Source organism: Anomalospiza imberbis, chromosome 1 (assembly GCF_031753505.1).
Source record: "Anomalospiza imberbis isolate Cuckoo-Finch-1a 21T00152 chromosome 1, ASM3175350v1, whole genome shotgun sequence".
Taxonomy (NCBI): Eukaryota; Metazoa; Chordata; class Aves; order Passeriformes; family Viduidae; genus Anomalospiza; species Anomalospiza imberbis.
Genome location: NC_089681.1, coordinates 150,479,125 through 150,490,560, shown reverse-complemented (window position 1 = coordinate 150,490,560; position 11,436 = coordinate 150,479,125). Strand labels below are relative to the sequence as shown.

Below are 11,436 nucleotides of genomic sequence, written 5' to 3'. Positions count from 1 at the left end.
TAATTGGACAGTTGATCCTTGAAAGGCCTTGTAGAGAGAGAGATGGGGCTCCATGTTTAGTTTGTTGGAGTGAAGGGCTGCAGAACTCAGGGTTTGTGAGGCTGTGACAGAGATAAGAACTGATAAACATCTGAGTCCCAACATGAAATTCCATCTGGCACATTTAATCCTGACCTTGGCAGAAAAGAAGCAAAGAATCCACAGGAGAAGGAAGCAGTGAGGGGAGGAAAATTAGGAGAAAATAGAGATCCATGATGCTATTTTGTTTTTCATCTGAGGGACAGGCCCGTAGCTCACAGAACAATCATTAAATGTAGCCAGGTTTGGGGGTGTCAGGAGCTGTGGTCACTCCTGGAATCAGAGCCAGGATGCGGGAAATAGATTTGTAGAGAATTTTTAAAGTTTGATAGAAGGTTTACATGGCACGTATTTGTATGTAAACTTTGTGATAAAAAATGTTGATTTAGCAATGTTATGGAATAAGATTGATATTGTTGAGAGAGAAATGGAATTCAAAATAAGTTTTAAAGAATGGTTTTGTAAGTAAGATTAGATATTTTAGAAAAATAGAACTATGAAAGGTGTATTGTAGGATTTATGAGAAGTAGTTTTAGATGTTTGGTCTTAAAGTATTCATAACATGGTGTAGTTAAAGTTAATAAGTTAAGATATACTTATATTGTAATTAGGAAGTAGTTGGCTTCTGATTGTGATGGAGTGAATTATAACATCTGTGTTGTCTCACCCTTCACATGAGACTGAAAATGGAATTAAAGTTTTTAACATGCCTCTCAGTTGTCCCCGTTCTGGGTCAGAAAAAAAGCCCAATCTGACACCAGGACACAATGCTGGCACAGGGATTTATTGTTTCCTGAGCTTGCGGGCTTGATGTAATTAAAGTGTCACCGGAATCAGCGCGGCAGCTCTGTGTCATTGAGCCGCAGCTCCATGTTCACCGGCACGCTGCAGAGAAAATTTAGGATTTCGAGGGGTTCAGATGCTTGGGGTGGTTTGACAGCTCGCTCTCCTCAGCCTCACGCTGCTGAGCCTAATCTTTCCTGGAGGACTGGCGTGAGATCCGTGTTTCCTGACAGGAGATAATCCACTGGCGTCACCAGGATGGGGGACGGCGTTCCCAGAATGAGCAGGTACAAGAGGTGTTGCCTTGGAATCAAAAAAGAGCCCATCCCTTCCAGCACCCTATCTCCCACGTGCTGCTTCTCAGGACTGGGTTTTCCCTGCAATTCAGAGGCCAGAACAAAATAATAATTAATGAGTGTCAATAATTCACTGGGATCCTGGGGGATAATGAATGATTGATGTGTGGATGGCTGTTACGATAAAAAGACAATTAGAGGTCACAGGTAATATAAATCTCACCTGATTTTTTAGTTAGATCTTAAAACCTCAGAGCACCTTAGACTCTCCTTTCTAATCACTTCAAAACTCAACACAATAAATCATTTTATTCCAAGGTATGTATCCAAAAAAGCCTGGATTATTTGGCTTTTCTCAGGAGTGTTTTTCCTCATGGATGTAAATGATGATTACCTGAAACTTTGTGATCTTCCTTCCATGCAATTAAAGATAGGTGAGCTCCATCCCACCTCTTCTTCCCTTGAATCCAACAAAATTTGGATTCAATCAGGCTGTTGTGGGCCTAGGCCTTGTGTGTTAAAGTGGATAAGGATTCTCTGGACGGGGAAGGATCAGTGCCCAAGGGGTGACAAACCCCCCTCCTCTGCCTGTGCTGAAGGGAATTGCAGCTGACCCCACTTCCACCTCTTTCCGGCACAGCTGGAATCCCTCTGGGAAGAGAAATTGTATCCTGGCCTACCACTGTCGCTCACCAGCACCCCTGAAAGCCTCCTGCATGTCCCCACACCCTGCCAGCCCTCCCTGGACAACATCTTGTCCCAAAATCCCTTGGCCACTGCAGAAACCTGAGTTTGGAGAGCCCTGAGGGGACTCTGAGTCCATGAACGGTGACAACATCATCAATTTTGGGGCCTGTGAGGGAGCAGGAACTGCCTGTACTTGAGGAGCAGCCTGGGAGCAGCCCAGCCACCCTTAGAGTGCAGTGACTTTTAGCCTGGGGACATTCTAGGTGCGTTCCAAAGGCCACTGCTGTCAGCAGGAAAAGACCTTTTGATTTCCATGCGCTTTGGACGAGACCCAGCAGGAGCAGTGAGTGAAGTCAGGGCCGTTCTTTCTCACACGGCTGAAGCTTCGAAATCTCTGGTATTTGCTGAGCAGCAGTGAGTGTGGGTCAGGAAGGCAGCTGAGCTTTCCTTTCCTCTCAAACTGTTTGTCTTGCTTTGCAGCCTAAAGCAATAGAGTAATTCCATGACAAAACTCAGGGCTGGAGAAGCTGATGGAGCAAAAATCGTGACCAATAGAAAACTCACAAAGGCTCCTCCAAGCTGAAGAATTTAATTTCTATTGCCTGGCATAATTCAGGCCCTGTCATTCATTGATTTGAAATGTTCTAGTCAGGTTGGGCTGGGTGGGTTTTGATTGTTTTTCTTATCATCATCTCAAACCTTGCATTTATCCTTCGAAAATCAGCAGTGGCCACAGAGCTCAGAGCCCTGAGGGCAGGATCTGGGCTTTGCTATTCTGGATTCCTGAGAGCAGGATAGCCAGGAAGGATGGTCCCAGGGATCCATTTGGTGTAGGGATGTTGTGTTTAGATCTGGTTGTGCTGTGCCCTTGAAGAAGGTGAGTTAATATCCCACTGAATCTCATATTCCCACCAAGCCTTTGGAGCACTAAAATGGTATATGGCCTCCCAGTTTCCATCTCAGCCCAGAGCTGAACTTCTCAGTAGACCCAGTAATCCCACTGGAGAGATGTTGGATTGGGAGAAACATCCCTATTCCTTCATTACCACCCAAATTTTGGGATATGGTGTGAAGAGCCACACTGGTTGAACTGAGCACACAGTGACTCCTGCCAGGAGCCACCAGTGCTGCCTAAAGAATTTTTCCCTTCTTTTAGGAACAGCTGGAGTGACTCCTGAAGAATGTCGTGTCCTTCTCCACTGTTACCTCTGCGTGAAGTTCTCTGGAATGTGGACTTGGAAGCCCTCATGGAACCAAAAGGGACAGAGAGGAGATAACTGGGACAGCATGAAATTGGTCCCACTGGTGAGTGACACCAACAGCCAACTTCAGAAGAGTGCTTGGAGTGCCAGTAAGCTCAGTCTGGAAATAAAGATCCCTGGACTGTCACTGTGGATTCCAACTGAAATCATGTTTGGAGTCATGGCAAGTACAGGGGATGCTCAGCACAGCAGGAAAGAACCACTCGGGAAGGAGAAGGAATTCTTCTGCCCAGCTGGATCCAGAGCAGAGCCAATAAAAGAGTCTGCGCATTGTCCTGGTCTCTGTGTATCCTCAAGGGGACATGAAAAAGCAGAGTCCTTGTCACACTGGGAGCTGGAAAGGTAAAATCAGAGAATCCCAAATAGGTTTGGGTTGGAGGGACCTTAAGGATCACCTCATACCAACCCTGCCACAGGCAGGGTCACCTTCCACTATCCCAGGTTTCTCCAAGCCCCATCCAACCTGGCCTTGGACACTTCCAGGGATCTAGGGGCAGCCACAGCTGCTCTGGGAAAACTGTTCCAAGGTGACTGTGGCTCTGCTGACCCAACAAGATCTGCCAAAGTGTGCCCAGAAAGGGGCAAGTTGAGCACCCCAGGAGGTAAAAGATGGTCACGTCTGATTTTGTGACACGGGGAAGGTGTGATTGAAGCTCTGTAGAACAGATGAAACTTTGCAAATCAAACTCATCACTCATACAATAAATTAAATTGATTAACTGACTTCTCTCCACGCATGCAGACACATAAAGTGACTGTCCCTCTTTCAGATTTTCTACGCCATAGCAGTAAAATCCTAAACAAAACAGACCACAAGACCCCATCTCTTACAGAGCAGTGACAGTTTTGCCTGATGCCACAAGAAATATCCAAAGATTCTCCATCTGGAATTTATACCATGCATAGGACCTGCAAGAACCTGAGGAACCCTGACCTTCTGGGGTTTCCTGCACTGTTTCCTCCAGACTGGAGAGGTCTGACTGGATTGGGAAACCTTCTGGGATGAGGAATTGGGCACGTGGAATGTTCTAAGCCACCCCAAAAAGTTCTTGAGCAATAGCACCAGTCAGAGCAGGAGCCATCACAATTTTCTGCTTATTTTTGTCATTTTTTTCTGCAGCTTGCCATGACTTCTAAAGACCCAATTTTAATGCAATCCCTCTGAGCAAGTCTTGCTTGATGAGAAATAGGAGATTAATCAAATTTCTTACTTTTTTTTTTTTAATCTAAGTTTTTCAAAGATGGATGTGCAGGCTTGTAATCAGGAAACTAAATTCCTAAAAAAATCCGTATATTTCTGTATAGAAAAAAATATATGCACATAAGTACAGGGATGGTTCTAATAGATATACTTAAAAAAGGAAACTGCTCTGACCACACCTTTTATCAGGGATATTTTTTGTTTTGCTGGGATAGTTGAGCTGCTGCCCTGGGACAGTTTGCACACAACTCCTGTCTCATGCTTTGCCTGCCTGATGTTGGTGTACTTGGCATTTTGCTTTCCCAAGCAAATATTTTCACTTGTGGATGATTTCCAACTGCTGGAAACAAGAGGGGTGGGAATAAATATCTTTATCAGACTCCTGGAAAAGGGAGAAACCAACCTGGGGTGTTCCAGCCCAGGTTGGACAGGGCTTGCAGCCCCTGGGATAGTGGAAGGTATCCCTGCCCATGGCAGGGGGTGGAACTGGATGATTTTTAAGGTCTTTTCCAACCCAAACCATTAGGATTCTCAGATTCTAAGATGCTTCCTGAGCTAAATAGAGACAATCCTATCCCAGAGCTCTACAGTTAACATTTTTTTGCAACTACCCCTTTCTTTATCCTGAATGTAGACATTTACTGACAGCGATTGCAATGGCTCAGTGATGATTTACACCAGTGGAAGTTTTGCTCTGGAGTCACGTGGGGTTTCCTAATTTTATTAGGATTTTGTTGATGTTTTTCAGTGATACAGAAAGAAAATTCATCTCCAAGCCAGCAACAAGAATTTGCCATAGTGAACATGGAAAAGAGGATGGAACAGCTGAGAGGAGGGGGAATAAAGCACATTTTAAACTTTTAAATTAAAATAAAAACCAAACAAAACAACCCAGCTGGATGACAGAGGGTAAAAAAGAGAAAAAGGAGAGGGGAAAGAACACAAACTCAGCAAAGTTCCAGTGTCCTCTGAAGACTGCTGATGCTCAGAGATTGAGAGAGCCCAGATTTCATCTCCTGGCAGCTCAGCCAAGCCGGACAATCCCCAGGGATCAGCTCCAGCTCCAGAGGTGAGTAGCCAGGGGTTTATCCCAAAGGCCACTGGGATGCTGGCATCCTTTCAGCAGGAAAGATGGTAAAATAGGAACACTTTTAAAAGCTCACAGAGCCATAAATCCGAGCTCTAGCACAGGCCCAGCACTGATAGAGACAGATGTGTGAGGAGCTCTTTTATGCACACACAAGCAAACAGGGAAGGGGCCAAAAAGGAAGGAATCTTTCCAGACTCAGCCATTTGAAGCCTACGGCTCCCATAAATCTCCCAAGCAGAGGGTTCAGGCCGGATCTTCACTGCTGAATTTTTGCTTCTTGCCTTACATTAAAGTAATTAATATCTGGCCTAAATAGATTTAGGAAAATGAGTGAAAAATAGGTGGGGGGGAAAGGGAAATTTTGCATGTTGTTTTAATGCAGGTGCCAGAGTGAGTGACAGTCAATATCCAAGTGGAACGTGGGTCTCTCCTTCCTTTCCATGCTCCTCCAGATTTTTTTTGAAAAAATGTCAGGAAAGGCTTCTGCTCTGCTTTCCTAAACAGAGGAACTTAATCTTATACAAAACTGAGCCTACTTTAGGGCTATTTTTAATCCCTTATCCAATTTGAACCAAATTTGACATCTGAGATGTGAGGATCTGGAAAATTAAAGATGAAAATATCTGTTTGGAGAGCAGCTGCTTTTAGAAAAAGAAGCTGCACCTCTTTACAGGTACAGATAAAAAGCTTTCCTTTAGAGAAGAGCTGCAAAAATCCTGTGTTTTTTTGAGCACCAAAAATTTAGGATATGGCTCTGGAGGAAGTCTAATAACGTTCCTGTAGATCAGCCCCTCAGGATCAGCTGTTCTTTGCTTGATCAGCATCTTCTCATGCTTTAAAATCTCACACAAACCCTCCTGGCTGCTTTGGAATCGCAGGGATGCCTTCCACTATCCCAGGTGGATCCAAGCCCTGCCCAACCTGGACTTGGACACTTCCAGGGATTGAGCAGCCACTGCTTCTCTGGAAAATCCACTCCAGTCCCTCCCCACCCTCACAGCCAAGAATTTCTTCCCAAAATCAGATCTAAACTTACCGTATTCCATCTTAAATCTGCTCCCCATGACTATCCCAAGAGAATCCATTCACTTTGGTAGAGCAGCCTGGGATTTTATGTGAGGCGAGAAATTAAAAATAAATTTAAAACTCAATTTATTGACATCATCAGAACCTGCTTGACCAGCTCTGTCTGTGCTGCTCACAAGTGTTGAACAGAGGGTTTTTCATGGATTTCAGCTAAAACAAACCCAAAGAAGTCAAAGAACTCAACTCTTACTCCCGGGAGCTCTTCATGAGTGGCAAAAGTCTTTGAGGAGCAGTCACTAGAGAGCACCAAACATCCACACTCCCTCCAGGTGGCTCCTGTGCCATGGGAATTACTGATGTGGGAAAAGGTTGGGACTTCCCAACCTATTTTATCTCCATTTACCTCCACATACCTCCCTAGGCCTGGGGTCCAGCATTCCAAAGGGATTTTCCTGGCTGTTTTTTGGTGGGAGTTGTTTGGGTGTGATGGAGAAAAAGACCAAAAAGTAACATGGTTTAAGGAAATATTTATGGGAGACTTAGGTCCTCGTGCCACAGAATTGCTGGCAATTAAGAGAAACAAAGGAAATTAAAGATTTCTTTTTTTTCCGGAGTGCATTTGGGTCTTGTCTCAGGTGAAGACTCCTCAGGGACCTGCTTACCTCAACCCTCAGCTCCTCAGCAATCTCAGCTCATTCATTCCCACCCATGAAGTTCCTCTGCAGCTTAACCAATGCATGATTTTAAGGAATTTTCTATCTTAAGCTTTCATGGCATTTTTGGGTCTTTTCTCAGTTTTTTCATCATTGCCACCTGCGTGGAAAGGGAAATGGTTGTTTAAAGCACCTGTGAAGTCATAAAGCAGCTGTGAAATGAAATATTTGGAAACCAGTGAGCCTCAACCCTGCTCTTCTCATGGTCTTGCTTTCAGTACTTTTTTTGTGTCATGTTTTACCACTCATTACCAGCATCACAGAATTTAATTGCATCAATTTTATTCAGCAGAGCAAAGGAGCTTGGCTTCAACCTTATTTAGGAAATAAAATTCCTGTGGGATACCTCATCTCATTTTGAAATCTATGGCTTGGGGGTGTTGCAGAAGGGTCCACGAGGGTTGCTTATCCCAATTCTTTCTGTCCCTGTGCAGGAACACATCTTCCCCTTTCCCAGTCCTTTTTACTACAGAAATTGTTCCTTGGGCCTACCTGTGGACAAGATAAAGAATTCCACTGATATTCTCCAGAATTGGAATGCTTTGGGTTGGAAGGGACATTGAAGATCAACTCATTCCACTACAGGGACACCTTCCACTATCCCAGGTTGCTCCAATCCCTGTCCAGCCTGGCCTTGGACACTTTCAGGGATCCAGGGGCAGCCACAGCTGCTCTGGGAAAGCTGTGCCAGGGCCTTGAGCCCAAGCACTCCAAGATGAGCTTTGTAGGGCACCACAGAAATGCTCAGCACTAAAATCTGTGCTGGACGTGATGACAAAGAAGCAGCTTCCCACAATCACAAAAAAATATCACAGAATCATGACACAAGTGACAGAATAACAACAAAGGTCACAGTATCATGGCACAGGTCACAAAGTGTCACTTAATTGCCTCAGTTTCCCCATTTGTGAGGTGGAAGCCGCCATCCTTCAAAACCCACTTTCCCAAAAGAGAACAGGATGGATTTAGGGTCGGAATCTTCGGGGGATAGAAAGGAAGAAGAGCTTTTAATTATCAAAACCCAGGAGCAGCCCCATGTACCAAGCTGGTCCCTCCTCCTTGCCTAGGAAAAGGCAAATTTCCTGCATTTCCACCTGGGAAGATGCTCTTTGGATTCACTTCTGCCTTCAGTACAAGACGTTGAATCATGGAGTGATTTAGATTGGAAATAACCTTTAAGATAATCAAATCCAACCATGAGCCCAGCACTGCCAACTCCACCAGACTCTGGTTAATCAATAGGAAAAAAATTTAAAAATAAGGACTTAAAATAATTTAAAAATATAAAAGCGCTAAACCAAATTAAATTTATTTTACACCAGCAGTCCTTGCAAAAGAAAAAAGATCCAAACTGAAGATAAATAGGTTACCCTAGAAGGTTAAAAAGTGTTTTTGATAGGATGAAGGCAGAATTATTAAAGGTTTTAAAGTAGAAGGATTAAAAACCAAGCACTTGGATTGGTCTGGAACTTTCAGTTTAACTATTTTTGCTTATCTAAAATTAAAGACATTTTATAGGCGGGATACCAAGCCCTATGAAAAATCCCAAAGTTTTCCTCTCAAAATGTGAAAATGAGCAGTTTTGAAACACCTTTCCCTTTTTCTTGGCTGAAAAAAATTGCTGAACTGGAAATTAATTCCACAACTACATTTTGTTCCTCCACATCTTAAAGACGGAATTTTACCAAATTCCTTTAGACCAAAAAACTGGGGCCGTGTTCCTGATTTTTTTCAATATCTGTCTATTCCATCGGTTTGGGTAGGGATAAAATTCCCATTGTTTTGTGGAGATGTGTTGTATGTGCACAGCATAATTTTTTTTTATTTACTGAAGGCTTGTTGTAAACCAAGAAAATGTGAAATATTTTAGAGAAATCTTAATTTTTTTCTGTCATTTCCCAGTGATTTGCATGAGCTCTGAGAGATTCCATAGGTCTGAGTAGGACTTTTAAGTCTGATTTAACATTCTGCAACTGAAATATTTCTAAACTTGTGCAAATCTTTACCACACACCCACGAGAAAAGATCCATTTTTCCCTTAAAAAAAAGACTCAATTTCTCCCTAAAAAAAGGATTCAATTTATCCGTAGAAGAGAGAAAGGAGCAGAAAAATGAGGTTCTGCTTTCTCCCTAGAAGAAGAAGATTCCATTACTCATTCACTAATTAAATATGTGTGTTTGGAAATAAAAATAAATAAGTAAATGAATAAATAAATAAACCTTTCCTTCTCCCAAACCTTAATCAGAACAGAATTTTTCTTGCCTTCCCTGTGGTTTCTGGTTTGTCCCAGGATCAAAGAGCAGTGACCATTAATAAGGAAAATAAAAACCCAAAACATCTGCCTGCCCAGTATTTACAGAACAACCCAAACTGGGCAAAAAAAAAAAAAAAAAACCAATCCAGAGGCTGAACAACTCCACGTTAGCACGGAATCATGGAGTGGGTGAGGCAGGAAGGGACCTCTGGTGTTAGAGGGTTTCCTTCTTTTTCTGCCAGGGTCAGGATTGAAGTGCTTGAGATGGAATTTCTTGCTGGGACTCAGATGTTTATCAGTTCTTGTCTATGTCACAGTCTCACAAACCCTGAGTTCTGCAGCCCTTCAACAAACTAAACATGGAGCCCCATCTCTCTCTCTCAAGGCCTTTTAAGGATCAACTGTCCAATTAGGAAATGACACCTGAATTATTTTTACTTTTAATCCAATAACCAACCACCTATGGCTGCAATGGGGAATTTTTTATCCAATTACACAAAACCACCCAAATCCATGGAGAAGGAGGTGAAGAAGGTGAAGGTGAAGAAGAAGAAGAAGAAGAAGAAGAAGAAGAAGAAGAAGAAGAAGAAGAAGAAGAAGAAGAAGAAGAAGAAGAAGAAGAAGAAGAAGAAGAAGAAGAGGGACCAGCCTCTGCCCCAAAACCTCCATCTTGCTTTATATCTATTCCTGTATTCTAAACCCTTAAACTCTGAGTTTCCTACCCTGTGATATCACACACTTCCATTCAAACTCCACACCCACAATCCCAGTTCTGTCATTCCATTTTGGAAGCTTCTCCACGGCCTCAGGTCATTGCAGTGTTCTCCTGGGGGTCAGTGCCTGGCAGCAGAGAAAGTCTAAAATTCTCAGCAGACAGGGCTCCAGCACTCTGGAGATCATCTTGTCCAGCTCCCTGGCTTGAGCAGTTATTTGGGAAGTGCTTTTTAATTCCACCCTACTGAGGTCCTCAGGGAAATCCCGTTTTTCCATGGATTTCCATTAACTTTGAAGCTAAAGGAGCCACATCCTTAAGAGTAAGTCAGGAATCAGCTGGTTAAAGCTTCAAACTCATTTAATCAGATTTTTTTTGTTGTTGTTGTTTTTAAGCTGTGTGGAATGAAATCTTTTGGAATAATATCTCTGATATTCCTTGGGAAAAATGATCTTTCTCCTCTACTACATCTCCAGACAAGAGCCACTAATTGATCATAGGGTTTTCCTATAAAATCATCCTAGAGGAGATGGGATTGTCCAACCTGAAGAAGAGAAGGCTCCAGAGAGACCTCAGAGCCCCTTCAGACCCTAAATGGGTTCCAAGAGATCTGGAGAGGGACTTGGGGCAAGGGATGGAGGGACAGGACACATGGAATGGCTTTAAGCTGGAGGAGGGTGGGTTTAGATGGGATATTGGGAAGTGGCTCCTTTTTATAAGGGCTAGCAAGGTGTTCTTCATGACCTGGTAAGGTTTTCAAGGACATCAGTTCTCTCTGCACATGGAATTGAAAAGGAAGATCCTTCAAGGAATCCCTGACTTGACCCTTATCCACTGCTGGACTTCTCCTAATGAAATTCATGGAATTCTCCTTACCTCTTGTCATTTCTCCTCATGAAATTCATGGAATTCTCCCTACCTCTTTGTCATAGAGGCCTGGGAATCCTGTTGAAGATTAAAACAAGGAAGAGGTTGGGTATCTCAGTCTTATTTGTGGCAGCTCTTTCTAAATTACCCATCCCACCCAGAAACAGGCATACATTTTCCTTGGCCACCCTTTTATTTTTAATTTATTACAATTATTAAAAGCTCTGGATACCCTTGAAAGTGTCAACTCTACTTTAGCCAGTTTTTCCTCACACCATCCATCCATGTCCAGTGTTTCATGCTCTGCAGAAATGAGATAAAATCTTGTTTTTCTTTATCCCAGCTCTCAAAAGTGACTCATTAATGTTCTCCTGTGGCTTCAGGTCTTGACAAAAATAAATCAAACTAACAAAGAGCAATTTTCCATCCTCGCCCTCTGTCTTTCCTTCTCTGCCTGCTTTTATTT

At 43.1% G+C, this 11,436-nt stretch overlaps 2 long non-coding RNA genes across 3 annotated transcripts; one reads left to right on the top strand and one right to left on the bottom strand.

Annotated features, from left to right (window-relative positions):
• Positions 1–841: 841 nt before the first annotated feature.
• On the bottom strand, positions 842–2,055 carry LOC137485681 (uncharacterized). Its single transcript, XR_011005429.1, has 2 exons — positions 1,944–2,055; positions 842–1,238 (listed from the first exon to the last, which is right to left on the bottom strand). It is a non-coding gene; the product is annotated as an uncharacterized lncRNA (long non-coding RNA).
• An 81-nt stretch (positions 2,056–2,136) lies between these two features.
• On the top strand, positions 2,137–7,218 carry LOC137485615 (uncharacterized). 2 transcript variants are annotated; one of them, XR_011005412.1, is made up of 4 exons: positions 2,137–2,258; positions 3,001–3,149; positions 5,056–5,376; positions 7,038–7,218. It is a non-coding gene; the product is annotated as an uncharacterized lncRNA (long non-coding RNA). The 2 variants fall into 2 exon arrangements; XR_011005403.1 differs by lacking the exon at positions 2,137–2,258 and having other exon boundaries at positions 2,263–3,149.
• Positions 7,219–11,436: the final 4,218 nt, after the last annotated feature.